Genomic DNA, 15,296 nt, shown 5'->3' with positions numbered 1-15,296 from the left:
CTCAGTCTATATTTAACAAAGCCGGAGAAAGTCCACAGAAGAACTGAGAAACCAGAAACCAACAGGTATCTAGTATGAAACCAAACAAGTGAGGTATCCCGGCATCCCCCAGAAAGACTCCAAGGAAGAGATTTTACGGTGAGTAAAAATCAAATTTCTTTTTTCATCCATATGGGGGATGCCATTACTTATGGGATATACCAAAGCAAGCTAATTAAGAGGGAAAGCATCGGAACCGACTGCTCTCTTCTGCCCAACACTTGTGCCAAATGTATGGAAGCAGTATTTTGTAAAAGTGTGTACGGATGACCAGGTAGCTGCTTTGCACAGATATGCCTGCCGTATGGCAGAAGTGACCCATCTAACGATGGATCCTTGTCAAGGCTGACCAGCCTCTTTTTGGTGCATCAATCAACACCAACAAGGAATCCGTATGCCTCAAAGACACAGTACGGTCCAAGTAAATGCATAACGCATGTACCACATCCAACAGTGCTAAGGAAGCAGCTTCACTGAGCCCTGGCAAAAAGCTGGAAGGATAATATTCTGCTTAATATGGAAAGCCGATACCACCTTTGGAAGAAAGATAGGTTTAGTGCATAACACTACCCTATCCTTGTGAAAAGTGAGAAGCAGAGATTTACAAGAAGGAGCCGCTAACACAGATACCCTTCTGGCTGAGGCAATGGGCAAAAGGAAAACAACCTTCAAAGTGAGATATTGCAATTCTACAGATTCCAAAAGCTCAAATGGTACCTTTTAAAGTGCCTCCAGAACTAAATTCAAGTCCCACGGAGGAACCGGGGGGACATAAGGAGGCTGTATACGAAGAACCCCCTGCAAGAAGGTCTGAACTTCAGGCATGGAGGCCAATTTCTCTGAAACAGGATCGATAGGGGCAAAATTTGTCCCTTAAGAGAGGACAATCTAAGGCCCTGATTCAGAGCCGGACGCTCTGACAGAGCGCTCGCTCTGAATCAGGGTGTCTTTTTTTTTTTTTTTTATGGAGCAGCCTCCTGGCCACTCGCATTGTTGTGGGTTGCCACCCACAGCTAATGCGAGTGGCCAGGATGATGGTCGCGATGGTCAAGACCATCACGACCATCGGGCTTGCGACGAGACCCTTGTGGTAGGGTCTCGTGGCCGCAAGCCCCAGAGAGCTTTCGGCTCAAAAAGAGCCGAAAGCTCTCCCACTGACATCACTTGTGATGTCAGTGGGGCCGCCCTTCCAAATGGTAGGTGCCTCCATCTGGGCAGCCACTCCCCCTGGCCCACCCACCAAAGGAGGCGTGCTGTCACTCAACATTGACAGCACGCCCCCTTTGGTGCGAGACCCGTAGCGACGGATTGCCCATCACTATCTGGGTCTCGCGCATGTGCACGTCGGAGCCAGCTCCGTCATGCGCATGCGCTCTGGGCCACCATCGACCCATTTGCGAGTGCTCAGCGCTTGCGACCGGGTCTGAATCAAGCCCTAAGACCTTTAACCAACCCCTTTTGCAGAAAGGACAAGAGACGAGATACTCGAAACCTTTCAGGACTGAACTTATGTTGTTCACACCAAGAAATATATATCTTCCATATCGATGATAAATCTGGGAAGTAACTGGTTTGTGAGCCTGTGTCATGGTTTTCACCACAGATTCTGAAAACCCTTTGGCCCTCAAAATATTGGATTCAAGAACCATGCCATCAAAGCCAAGTGAGGCAAATCGGGGTGATGGCATAGATCCTGAAGTAACAGATCTGGAAGCAGGGGCAGGCGATACGGAACGTCTGCCAACATGGTCCGAAGAATTGCATACCAATGATGGCGTGGTAAGTCTGGAGCCACCAGAATGACCAGCCATGCCACTAATCAAATCCACTAAAGTACCTTTGGTAACATTACCAAAGGAGGAAAGATGCAGGTGGAAAAGTGAAGATGCTGTCATGGCATCCACCAAAGATGCCTGAGGATCCTTTGACCGAGATCCATACCTTGGAAGATTCTCCTGGTGTTATTCCCATTGCCCTGGATGCTCACTGTGACTACTTATGAAGTCCGCCTCCCAGTTGTCCACCCCTGGAATGTAAATTTCAGAAATAGCTGGAACCTAATTTTCTGCCCAATGAAGGATGTGAGAAACCTCATTGCTTACCAGCTTTGTGTGCCACTCTGCTTGTTTATATAAGCAACTGCCGTGGCATTGTCTGATTGGATTCGCACTGGTAGGCTCCTTAGATGGAATTGAGCCTGGACCAATGCATTTAGAATTGCCCTTAATTCCAGTATATTGATGGAAAGAGAGGCTTCCTGGACAGACCTGTAGGTGCCTGTCTAGAAGCCTGTCAGGCTGGCATCTGTGGTGACAATGGTCCAATTTATTACTGACAGTTGGCAACCCCTGTTCAGATTTGCATCCTGTAGCCACCACCAAAGTGACTGCAGAGTCTGTAGAGATAATCTGAACATCTGCCTGTTTAATCGAAGGTCTGGCTTAACCCATCGATGAAGCAATTGGTTTTGCAGTGGACGGGCATGAAATCTGGCAAAAGGAATGTTTTCAAATGAAGCCACCATTTTCCCAGTAGCTGCATAGCCCTGAGGACTGAGATATGAGACATCCGTAAAATGGTCCTTATTTTGGATTGCAGATCCTGCATCTTTGCCTGTGGAAGAAATACTCTGTGATCCTGGGTGTTGAAGAGAATACCCAAAAATACCATCTTCCGAGATGGAATTAAATTTGATTTGGAAATATTGATGATCCAGCTGAATCTCTGAAGCATGCCTAAGGTGATGTGAAGATGTTGTTGCAATGGGGCTATTGAGCATGCCCTTAGCAACAAATCATCCAGATAAGCCATTACATTTATCTCCCCACTCCTGAGTAGGGAGATCATGTGTGCCATAACCTTTTTAAAAACTCAGGGAGCGGTGGCCAAAAGGAATGGCAGAGCCTGAAACTGAAAATGCCAATGCCCCACTGCAAACAGCAGAAGATGTTGATGACCCCTCCATATAGAAATATGGAGGTAGGCATCCTTGATATTTATGGAGGCCAGAAATCCCTATTCCTCCATGGAACAATTTACCTTACTTACTCCATCTTGAATTTTTCCAAATGGAGATAAGCATTTAACCCTCTGAGGTTGAGAATGGGATGAAATGACCCATCTGGTTTGTCTAACAAGAAAAGATTGGAGTAGAACCCCAGCCCTTGCTGTAGTACCGGAACCGGAAAAATTACTCCAGAATCGGAAAGCTCAGAAATTGCCTGTATGAGAGTTGCCTTTCTGCAACCATCCACAGGGAGAGGAGTGGAAAAGAATCTTTTTGGGATAGGACCCTCCAAATCTAAGATGTAACCCCTGGTTACTATTTGACTTACCCAAAAATCTGGTTTGGATTGAATCAAAGTATCCTGGAATTTGAGTAAGCGGCCTCCCACCAGAAGACGGATCCCAGTCTCGTGACAGTCATGAGGATTTACCTGCTGGCTTAGCAGCAGGGCGACTGGTGCTGGGGTCAGCATGTCTCCTAAAAGTCCCTCTTCGGGGGCCCTTAAGTAGGCCTGAAAGCTTCCCCTGCCTTGAGTCCGAAAGGAACGAAACCTAGGGGATTTTGGTTTTGGTGTTGTTACAGGAAGGTAAGGACTTTTTCCTTCTGTGACCTGAGAAATAATTGTAGTAAATTCTGGACCAAACAAAGAGCCTCCTCCAAAAATACATGCTTCTCAAGCATGCTTGGATTCTATGTCTGCCTTCCATGTTTTAAGCCATAGCAGAAATGGCCAAAGCCGAAATATGAAACTCACCTATATAGGTTAGAGCTTCCAAAATATGATCAGCTAAAGAGCTAGCTTAAGGCAAATCCTCTGATTGAATCCAGTAATCATCTGTTTCATCCAGGGATTGATAGCCTTTATCACACAGGCGCTGGCCAGAATTGGGCGTGTCTCCTGACAAAGTGAATAAAGATTTAAGTACAGCCTCATTCTTCCTATCCATAGGATCTTTAGGAGTTATATATAGACTGTGTTGTGGGAATAACAGTATTCCTGACCAACCTAGTAATAGGAGCATCCCACATGGGCAGAGTTTCCCAAAGCTTGGTATCCTCTTCCGAAAAAGGATAAAGATACTTACATTTTTTTGTAATATGAAATTTGGAATCAGGTTTTAACCAGGCTTCTTTTAATATTTCCTCAAAATGTGAAAACAGTACATGTTTCTTCTTATGTTTAAAGAAAGAAACTGAACTAGTTACTGGAAAAGCTATTTTCTGTAGATGCAAAGTCTCCCTAACCGCATCTGTCAACATAGAAATGAATCAGAATGGGAGTCACTCTCCCAGTTTGAGGTGTCTTCCCAGTCATAATCCAATTCCCCTTCTTCCTGGAAAGAGGTAGCTGGAGCCTCTTCTCCACGAAAATTCACTGAGGAATGCCCTGAACGTTTGTCAGCGGCTTTGGTCCCTGCTGATGTTATCATTTATTTTGGGACATTTCCATCTGAGCGAGACATCATCCTATATCCTGGGCCCATCTGGGCTCTACTGAGGGATTAGACAAAGTAGGAGCTTGAGCACAGGGTATCATATAATTTGCCTGAGAGTAACCTATGGCCTCAACCATAGACTTGGCCCCTTCAGGCATCACTCCCGGTAATGAACCCCCCTGTGAACAACCAGCATACATTTCATGCATGGCTATATCTATACAACATCTGATGGTACACTCTAATTCAGGATTGTAATACAGTTCTTCCTTGACCTTGGTATCATAATATCATTGCTCATCACCATCATCTCGGTTTCTCTGTTCGCCCTTGTACATTTTCCACACTTCAATACATCAGGAACACACCTGACACATAAGCCAATTACTAAGATGACAATCAGTGTAAGGATCAGGAGTTTACTCATAGTAGCAACCAGTTCCTGGACCCACTCTCCTAGACCGGAGAACCATTTCACATGGTTCAACCAAGTGAACCACTCTTCTATCTTTTTCCTCTTCTTCAACCAGTGAAGTATTATGGTTCTTTTGAAATTCCCATTTCAGCTGCAGAATTTCATCCATCTTCTGGTCTATCACCTCCTTGGGGTCACCAGTGTTCATAATGCATATGAAGATATAGAGATGGTGTGTTTTTATGGATACCAAGCATTTCACCATGTGTAAGGGACATAACCTCTGGGAGTACACTTCCCAAATAACATAAACCTTTGGAACTCGGAGAGAGCCACTTATATGCTTTCCACATATAAAATACACATCATCTGGGAGTACATAAGTGATAGAATATATCATTATTGTCGAACATAATTCTCTAACAAATAATCCTATTTCAGATTTTCCCATTTGACTAACACACGTTTCTGGTTGTATAATCCTGGCACAGTACCCTTCTCGTACCCTACCAACCATTTCCTTGGTGGAACTAAGTGTATATCTATACCGGAAGTGTCTTCCACCTGTTCTAATTGTGCATAAAAGTTCAAAATTTATAAGTTCATTATCAGCTCTTAGTGAGAAGGTCATCGTCTGGTTATTCCCAGTCACCTCCCAAATTCCTGGTTTGTTGGGGTTGGTGATGTTCAAACATAAAAGTGATCTATCTACTTGGTACTGGTGGAGTTTAAAATTAAGTGGTTTGGACATAAGGAATTTTTCATCCAGCGCTTTCCCTTTTTGCAATTCTAAAACCTCAGAGGCATTTAATGGAAATGGCACTAACACTACATTATGCTGTCCCTGAGTCACGTGAGAGCAACAGTCAGTTTGATTTAAGACTTTGCCCACCATGTTATGATAATCCTCTAAAGGATACCCACCCCTATATGGGTTATACTTAGGCTGGCACCGCTGGATGCATCTCTCATCGACTAGAGACCCACAAAACTCACAAATACAATTTTCCTCAGACGATAGACCTTCACAATGTCTCCGAGTTTCAGACATAACAGATCTCTTAGCAATTACTGTACTGGGTTGGGTCAGATACTCCCGTGATTGGTTTAGAGCTCCTTCTCCCAACTCAACTCCATCGATATCAACACTAGCTCCCCTCTCCGTTATTTGTCCTCCGTCACAGAAACCAGAAATCCCCAAACAACCCAGGATGATAAAAATTCTGTAAGAAAACACAAAGATAACCACAGCAGGCCACTCCATCGCTGAAAACAATGATCTACAATTTCTCTAGCTCAGGTATCTCACTGCAACCTTTAACCCTCCCGGAACAAGCTCGCAATTGACAGGTCGACATTATCTGACTCCGCCTTGTATCTCCACCAGTTGCAGTGAGTTGAATGGACCCAGGTATCTCTCTCTGCCACCTTCAAGGATGTAGTACTCGTCAGCAACACCTCGTACAGACCTTCCCACCGATCTATCAGACAACCTGAACATAAGAAATTTCTGATCATAACAAATTCTCCAGGTTTGACATCATGACAGTTTGTTTCTGGCATATCAGTTGACAACAATTTCAGTTTCTGCTGCTGCTGTTTCAACTGTTTACTCATTGTTATAAGATACTTCATAGTAACCTTGTTGTTACTCTTCAAATCTTCCTCTTGACTTACAATCAAATGAGGTTGTCTACCAAACAGTATTTCAAAGGGGGACAGATTAAGAGGGGGTCTAGGAGTTGTCCTAATGCTATGAAGGACTAAGGGTAATGCCTCTGGCCATCCCAGTCCAGTCTCTGCCATGATCTTATTTAGTTTATTCTTAATAGTACCGTTTACCCTCTCTACCTTTGCACTGGCCTGAGGTTGGTAGGGGGTGTGAAGTTTACTATTAATACCCATCAACTTACACATACTCTGGAAGACATCACCTGTGAAATGAGTACTCCTATCACTTTCAATAGTTCTAGGGATACCGTATCTGCATACGAACTCCTGTACAATCTTTTTAGCAGTGAACACAGCAGTATTAGTGGCAGCTGGATATGCCTCTACCCAATTAGAAAATACATCTGTACAAACTAATACATACTTGAAGTTCCTGCAGGGTGGTAATTGGATGAAATCAATTTGTATTACCTGAAAAGGTCCGTCTGTCGGAGGGATGTGGGATGGCTCAGTTGGTATTGTTTTTCCAATGTTCTTCCTCAAACATGTCAAGCAGGACATTGCCCTCTTTTCAACTTGGGAAGAAAAACCTGGTGCACACCAATATGCCTTGACCAACTTGTACATACCTTGCTTTCCCAGGTGAGTCAGACTGTGCGCTGCCTCAGCCAAGCTTGGGTAGTATGTCTTGGATGCCACCGGCTTACCTTGTCCATCTCTCCAGAGTCCAGAGGACTCCTGTCCACATCCCTTGGATCTCCAGACTGCCTTTTCCTGAATGGAACACAAATTTTGCATCTCAATTAATTTCTGCATATCAATCGTCCTCACATGTATGGGCTTTACATTTAATGACGGCCACTGCCTTAGGCATTTGAATCGCTGTCAATAGTCCTTTTATATGTTTTGAATGTGCGACTGGTGTACCTGCTGCTGTCATAAAATGTCTTAGACGCCATAGAGCACCAAAATCATGTACTACCCCGAAGGCGTACCTAGAATCAGTGTAGATATTAGCAGCTTTGCCTTCTGCTAATTCACACGCTCTTCTTAGTGACACTAGCTCTGCCACTTGGGCTGAATGAGGTGGACCAAGGGGTTCGGCTTCTATGATGTCCTCATAATTTATAACAGCATAACCTGTGCATTTCTCTCCTGTGTCAGTTTGTCTATGACAACTCCCATCCATGTAAAACGTCACATCTACATTTTCTTAAGGTATATCACGTATGTCAGGTCTTGCAGTAAAGGTCTGATTTAAATATTCCATACAATCATGTGCATCAGTATACCTGCAAAACTCACCTTCCGCCAGCGACTCACCTCTATTCACCCTTTGTGCATCCTGAGGCACATATGGTAAATACATTGCTGGATTTACCATACTGTGCTGTTTAATGGTGATGTTTTCAGGTGCTATTAGAGCTAGTTCCCATTTTGTGAACCTAGCTAAGGAAACATATCTGGTTTGGGCAGAATTCAGCAAAGCAGATACAGCATGGGGTGTATAAACAATCATATCATGGCCTAATATTACATCCTCACTCTTACTGACCAATAGAGCAATTGCTGCTACACTTCTTAAACACATTGGGCATGATCTTGCCACAGTGTCCGATTGGGCACTGTAGTATGCTACAGGTCTGCTAGCGTCACCATGTTTTTGGGTGAGGACACCTGCTGCACAACCATCGGCTTCCGTACAATATAATTCAAAAGGTTTTTTCATAGTCAGGTATTCCCAATGCAGGTGCTCTTGTCAGACTGTCCTTAAGATTAAGGAAAGCCTGCTCTGTTTCCTCTGTGTGAACGACACGATCGGGCTTTGAGGAAGAGACTTTGGACCTCACTCAGAGGTGGTCGTTAGTTGCAAGCGGTCGCTCTGAATCAGGGCGGCCGCTTGCATCCTGAACGACCGCCTCCTAGTCAATCACTAAGCTGTGGGTTAACACCCACAGCTCTAGCAACCAACATGGGTGTTGCTCGCGATTGTCAAGACCATCGCGACCATGGGGGCTTACGACCAGACCCTAAGGTTGGGTCTGGGCACTCGTATGCCCCAGGGAGCTTCCTGCTATGATTGAGCAGGAAGCTACCCACTGACATCAGCAATGATGTCAGTAGGGCCGCCCCCAAACAGCAAGCGTTCCGGCGGGAATGCCTCCATTTGGGCAGGCATGCCCCCTGCCCGCCTCCCAAATGGGGCGAACTGTCACTCACCACTGACAGCTCATCCCATCTGCTGCGAGACCCCTAGCAATGTAGCGTCCATCGTTAGCCGGTCTCGCACATGTGCATGACGGAGCCGGCTCCGTCGTGCGCATGCCCAGTGGGGCAACATCGAGTCGGTTGCGAGTGCTCAGCACTTGTGACCGACTCTGAATGACCCCCTAAGTCCTGTAATGGCAAATCCAAAATAGAAAAACCTGGGATCCACATTCTGCAGTACCCACACATTCCCAAGAAGGCACGGATTTGCTGTTGGTTACGCTGCAGTGTCATGGTCTGTATGGCCTGGATTCGATCAGTAGTCAGATATTGTAACCCCTGCGTTAGTGTCCTAAGTATGTAACCCTGGACTGGCATGGCTGTAGTTTGTCCTTAGCAACCTTGTGTCCTGTTTGGGAGAGATGAAGCAATAAAAGTTTAGTATAATTTAAACATGACATAAATGAATCAGAACACAACAATAAATCATCCACATATTGTATTAGAACTGATCCATTGGCAGGTTGAAAAGATTGTAAACAGTCGTGTAAGGCTTGGGAGAAGATACTGGGGCTGTCTAAGAAGCCCTGGGGAAATCGTGTCCATGTGTATTGTGCCCCCCTGTATGTAAATGCAAATAGGTACTGACAGTCAGGATGAAGAGGGACAGAGAAGGCAGAACAGAGGTCAATGACAGTAAAATGGGTTGCATTTGGTGGGATCTGCATTAGAATAACAGCTGGATTCGGCACTATTGGGAATTGGCTCTCTACTACCTTATTAACCCCTCTAAGGTCCTGTACCAGCCTATAACCCCTCCCACCACTCTTCTTCACAGGAAAGATGGGACTGTTGGCTACACTCGCTGTACGGACTAAAATTCCCTGTTGTAATAACCGCTCAATTATGGGATAATCCTCTATCTCTACCTCTTGTTTTAATGGGTATTGGGGAATTTTTGGAGCTTGCCTACTACTTTTTAGACTTACCATTACAGGAGCTATGTTTGCCATTAATCCAGTGTCCTGTCCATCTTTGGTCCAGATTGAACCTGGTATTTGAGATAACATCTGTTCTACCTGAGATGGATTCTTATCTGGAACAGTAGAGTGAAACATTAACCTTTAGGGAGTGTCAAATATATCCCTCACCACATGCGCAACTCTCTCTGGGATATATAAAAATATACCATCAGGGGTACAATAAATGACACATCCCAGAACAAATCCCTTTCCAGCAGGTTAGTAGGGGCCACTGCTGCCAGGAGAAAGGAATGCCTGGTATGCAATGGACCGATAGTAACCTTTGCAGATTTGGTTAAAGGATAATGTTGTACTTTACCCATTACACCCATTGCTCTTACTGTTTTGCTGGTCACCTGTAAATTGGATGGAGATTTTATCACTGATCTGGTTGCCCCTGTGTCTACAAGAAAAGAATGTTTAGTACCAGCTACATCAACCGTCATTACAGGTTCTTCCCTAGTACCCCCAGATAACCTGACTGGCTGTAGACTACAGGTGTGACCTGACCCCTAGAGCTGACTATCTTCTTCCAGCAAAGCACTCACTGCTGCAACGTGAGCAGGTGATGGCTGGAATTGTCTCGGTGTTCCCTGGTTTGGCGTTGCCCACTTTCTGGCCTTACAGAACTTACTTATGTGGCCCTCTTCATTACGTCTATAATACCTTTGTGGATGATGTGTTGTGAAAGGTGGTTGTTGTGTGGGTTGGGGAATGAGGAAAGATTGTGGTTGTGTATAGGGATAAGGGTTTGGAGGTTGTATGGGATGAGTGTATTGTGGCTGTGTGTGATAAGAGTGCTGCGTTGACAATTGCATTTCTTCCAGAGCTTGAATACTAACAGCCATTAGTTTCTCGTTCTGCATTTCTCTCTTCCTAAGGATGTTTTTATCATGTTCTATTGCAGATTCCCTGAGTGTGTCTTCCATAATTCCCCTCCATCTAGGAAGTGAGGTCTGAACCCTGGCCTTTAGAGTGTCTTTAAGACCATCCATAAGCACCATGATTGTCATTTCCCTGTGGTGTGTGTTGTTTTATATCCTCTATACCTGTGTATTGGGTAATAGTCTGCAGCGCTCTGGTGAAACAATCTCCTGCAGACTCACTCTCTTTCTGTTTAATGGTAAAAATTTTACTCCAGTTAACAACTACTGGGAAATATATGGCCAGCTGGGTGACAATGCGGGCTACGTTGTCCTGATTATCTTCATCAGTTGTGGGACTATGTCCATCCAATACACAGGCCGTGATAAACTTTTTCACGTTGGTATTGTGTGGAAGACATGCCCGTAATACCACTTGCCAATCTTTGTTTGTTGGCTCATGAGCATTACCTAAATCCCTTACAAATTTCTGGCACTTTGCTAGTTCTTTCCTAGGGTCAGGGAAATCTGTCATTATGGAATGTAGTTCTGCTCTTGTCCATGGACAATGCATTGCTACATTCCTTGTGGCCACTACACCATGTGCGTCCGGATTCCCATTGGGAACAGTTATTGTCCGGATGGGATGGATGCCTGCAACACTGCTACCTTTGGCCTGATTACCTGGTTGAGGGTTCATCATTGCTGTGATGAATCAGTCTGGCCATCCAGCGGCTGCATTCGTCTCCGTTGGTAATGGCCACGTTTGTACTGCCCCCGTTCAGATTTAATGATTTACAAGGAGAGGTGGAGAAATACAAATTGACCCGCCAGTTGAAAACTTAATGAACACTATAAAGAAACCAAGGCTAGTAGTGACATGAGTGAGCAGATGGGAAGTTATATTCCTAGGTAGCTGAAGAAACTGCAAAAAAGCAGTACATTTGAACCACAGTCTAATAACTCTTCTATACGTACTTTTTCCCGTATGCTTAGCACTGGTATTGAGTCTTTGAAAAGTTCAATGTGTGATACTGGAGCCATTCTATTGGGATTTTCAGGAGGGCACCAGCATCTACTACATCCAATATTGGGAGTGCTGCCTTTGTGAGTGATTTTTTATATATATATATATATATATATATATATATATATAGTGACAGGATCACCAAGGAGGGCAATAGTTAACCATGGATTCTGTCAAGGGCTGGAGGGATCTGCCCACACAGGGAAGATAAGCCAGGTGTTAGCTCGCCTAATTGCTGCCTTGTGGAGGGAGCTCAGATGAGGGCTAGTGAGGCAGGCCTACAGTCAGGCTGCATGTGGATTCAGTCCAAGGGGGACTGGCAGCTACAAAGCCCAGTGTGCCTGGGGGCCAGGGGGCCTGAGTCCAGATCTGCAGGAGGCAGGGAGGACCAAAAACCTCAGACTGTATATGTGACATTGAAGAAGCTAAGCTGCAGGCTGAGGAAGCCCGAACCTCTACCTGTAGGAGACAGGGAAGGCCTTCAAGACTGAACTGTGCCTTGGGTAGCTGTGGCAGCCAAGCTAAGCTGGAGCCAGTGATATACCTGCAGAGAAGCAGGCAGAGATTTTATGATGCAGACTAGCTGCTCAAAGGTAGTCATGGGCAAAGAAGTGAGTCAGTGTTCTGAATGTGGGCTAGGTGTTTGTTATTTTCTTTCTACAGTATGCTGACAGTAAAGCACTTTTATTTATACCTGAAAAGATGTGTGGATCCTGATTGAGCACCTTAGACACTAATTACCCCTGTGTCATCACAATATATATATATAGGCAATCCAGCACAACCACTAAACAATCAATTTTACCTGAAACCGGTGCCTTCACAAGCACTGTACTTGACGTTTCAATGCTATTTAATTCGGCATTGTCTTCAGAATAAATAATACAATCAAATCACTAACCTTAAATAACCAGAGAAGCCCTGTTTGTGTATATTTTATATATATATATATATATATATATATATATACAGTATATAAAAGAGTATGCTATGTTATAGTAAGAAAAAAGCAAAAACAAATTCCATGGCCTATATATTGTGACAATATTCATCTTCATCATCTCAGGTGCAAAACAATGAGTGACCTTGAGGTTGCAAATTTAGCACTTGGATGCCTAAAGGGACGATTAAGTTGAACGATAACGATCGTTCAAACGTTCAATCATTTGCAAAAGTGTCTAAAACTACAAGCAATGCACGTGCCCGCTGGTCGTTTAGACATCTATCATCTTGCAAACATGCTGGTCAAACTGACGATATCATCAGGTTCAGCATGTTTCCAGATGATTGATGACCCTGCACTAAACGTCTGCTCGTTCACTGTAGGCTCATCACACGACTGACAAATGACTGCACGATTACAATGTCGTAATTGTGCAGTCGTTTTCAGATCTTGTAGTGGATACCCCCCTTAACACATATTTGACTGCATAGCCAATCTACCCTCCTCCTTGTCAACTAAGTTTGTCTTTAAGGTTTTGTTATATTTCTATGTTATATTAAAAGTTAGAATGATTTTTTACATATTTACACTATTTTTTGTGATTTCCTGATATTATAACATAAATTAACAGTAAGGGGTCAGTCCTATTCCATGCGATGATCTCGCCAGTGCGAGTCATCGCGGCAGTGGCCACACTTTATGGCAGCCCGGATTTGCCAAATTTTGTACACAGCCCCATTGGGCAGTAAGCAAAGTTTGGCAAATTCAGGGTTGAATCGGGCTGCGAAGGGTGCTATGTTTAACACCGTTGCAACGGCACATCACACGAAATATGATTGACCCCTATATGTAATGCTATAAAACCTGATATGTAGTATACAACAAAAATAAAGTATTACGAATAAGTATACGAGTAAAGATAAATAATCTTATAAGGACTTTGAAATATTGTTCAACATTAGCCAGCACAGCCATAACATTTATTATTTATTTATTACCAGTTATTTATATAGTGCACACATATTCCGCAGCGCTGTACAGAGATTATATTTGGCCATTCACATCAGTCCCTACCCCAGAAGAGCTTACAATCTATATTTCTTATCACATGCTCACACACATACGCACTAGGGCTAATTTTGTAGGAAGCCAATTAACCTACCAGTATATTTTTGGAATGTGGGAGGAAACCGGAGCACCCGGAGGAAACCCACGCAAGCACAGGGAGAATATACAAACTCCACACAGTCAGAGCCGTGGTGGGAATCAAACCCATGACCTCAGTGCTATGAGGCAGTAATGCTAACCTTTACACCGTCTGTGCTGCCCAACATGATGCACTCTAAGTGCTCCACCATTGTTATGGAGACGTATTTGCTTCATCACTTATCAATGTGACCCACAGTGCCTGTTTTTCGGTTTATCACTGTGATACATTACCATGATTGAACCTTAGCCCATATTAGACTGTTACTTGACCAACCTCCAAATAAATGTGTCAGATGCATTTCCCACACTGCTAGGTGGTTTGGTTTTAGATTCTGTCAGTTTGATTACAGAGCCAAACGGGGTATCCCAAGTCAACCCCTCATAGGAGACTGCCACCCTACTACCAAGTACAATTCAATCAAGAATAACATAGAGGCATTCCATCAGGAGAGAGAGGTGATAGATCCAGTCATGATTGGGAAGGAGGTACTCCACTGGGAGAGAGAGGTGAGAGGGCATCACAGGACTGGAGACTTACAGATAAAATTCCATAAGCATAGAAGTTCCATGGGCAACAGTCTGCTGCCAGTCGCCGTGTGGGATCGCAGAACGGGTCATGCGCCTGCGCAGATTCCCGATCATCGGGACTAGCGTGCACTGCTGAATAAGGCCCTAAATGCGTATTTTCACGCGGAGTTGCACATATCTCTATGGCTGGTCTGTGCACTTGGCTTCATAGCCATCATCACTATCAGTGCACACTTGCACCAGCCCTCAGGGCTATAGAGAGAGCAGGGGTGGGGCGTCAGATGATGAGGGAGGTGTGGCCAAATCCTGAGGTACATGGTCACACCTACTGGACAAAAACAAAAAAGTCAATGGCACCAAGGAGGGGGCATTTTTCCTCCTGCACAGCTTGCCTGGGCCCCGGAGACTAGTCCAGGTCTGCATAATTAGTACAGACCCCCCCCCCACCTCCCTTTTGGCACACCTGCCAGCCCTATCCTTGGTGCAGAAAATTTGTCTGAAAACAGGAATATTTATGCGTATGCTTTACTTTGTATCATGTTCTGTACCATACATATGACAAGTGGCATCTTTTCAAAATAAACAAAATACTACAAAATAAATTTGCTCATGTGACCATGTTATGTTTCTATATTTCACAACTGATAATTGTATCACCTAATTTGAAGCAACCCCTCTCATATAACCATGGGCATGATTCAGATGTGGACACAATGGCAATATTTACGCAGATTGAGCGATTGTTAGCCATTGCGGATGCGTGTAAGCCACATTGCGCACGCGCAGCAATTCAATTGCGATTACACACAGATTATTTACTTACAAAGTAAGCATTTGGGGGAATTAACGGGGGGGTGTGGCTTAAAAACATTGGGTGGTCCCCACACACGGAGCAATCTGCTGCCCGATATGCCGGCACCCACCTCCC

Source organism: Taudactylus pleione, unplaced genomic scaffold (assembly GCF_031769625.1).
Source record: "Taudactylus pleione unplaced genomic scaffold, aTauple2 ptg000195l, whole genome shotgun sequence".
Classification (NCBI taxonomy): Eukaryota; Metazoa; Chordata; class Amphibia; order Anura; family Myobatrachidae; genus Taudactylus; species Taudactylus pleione.
This window is presented reverse-complemented; position numbering follows the sequence as displayed.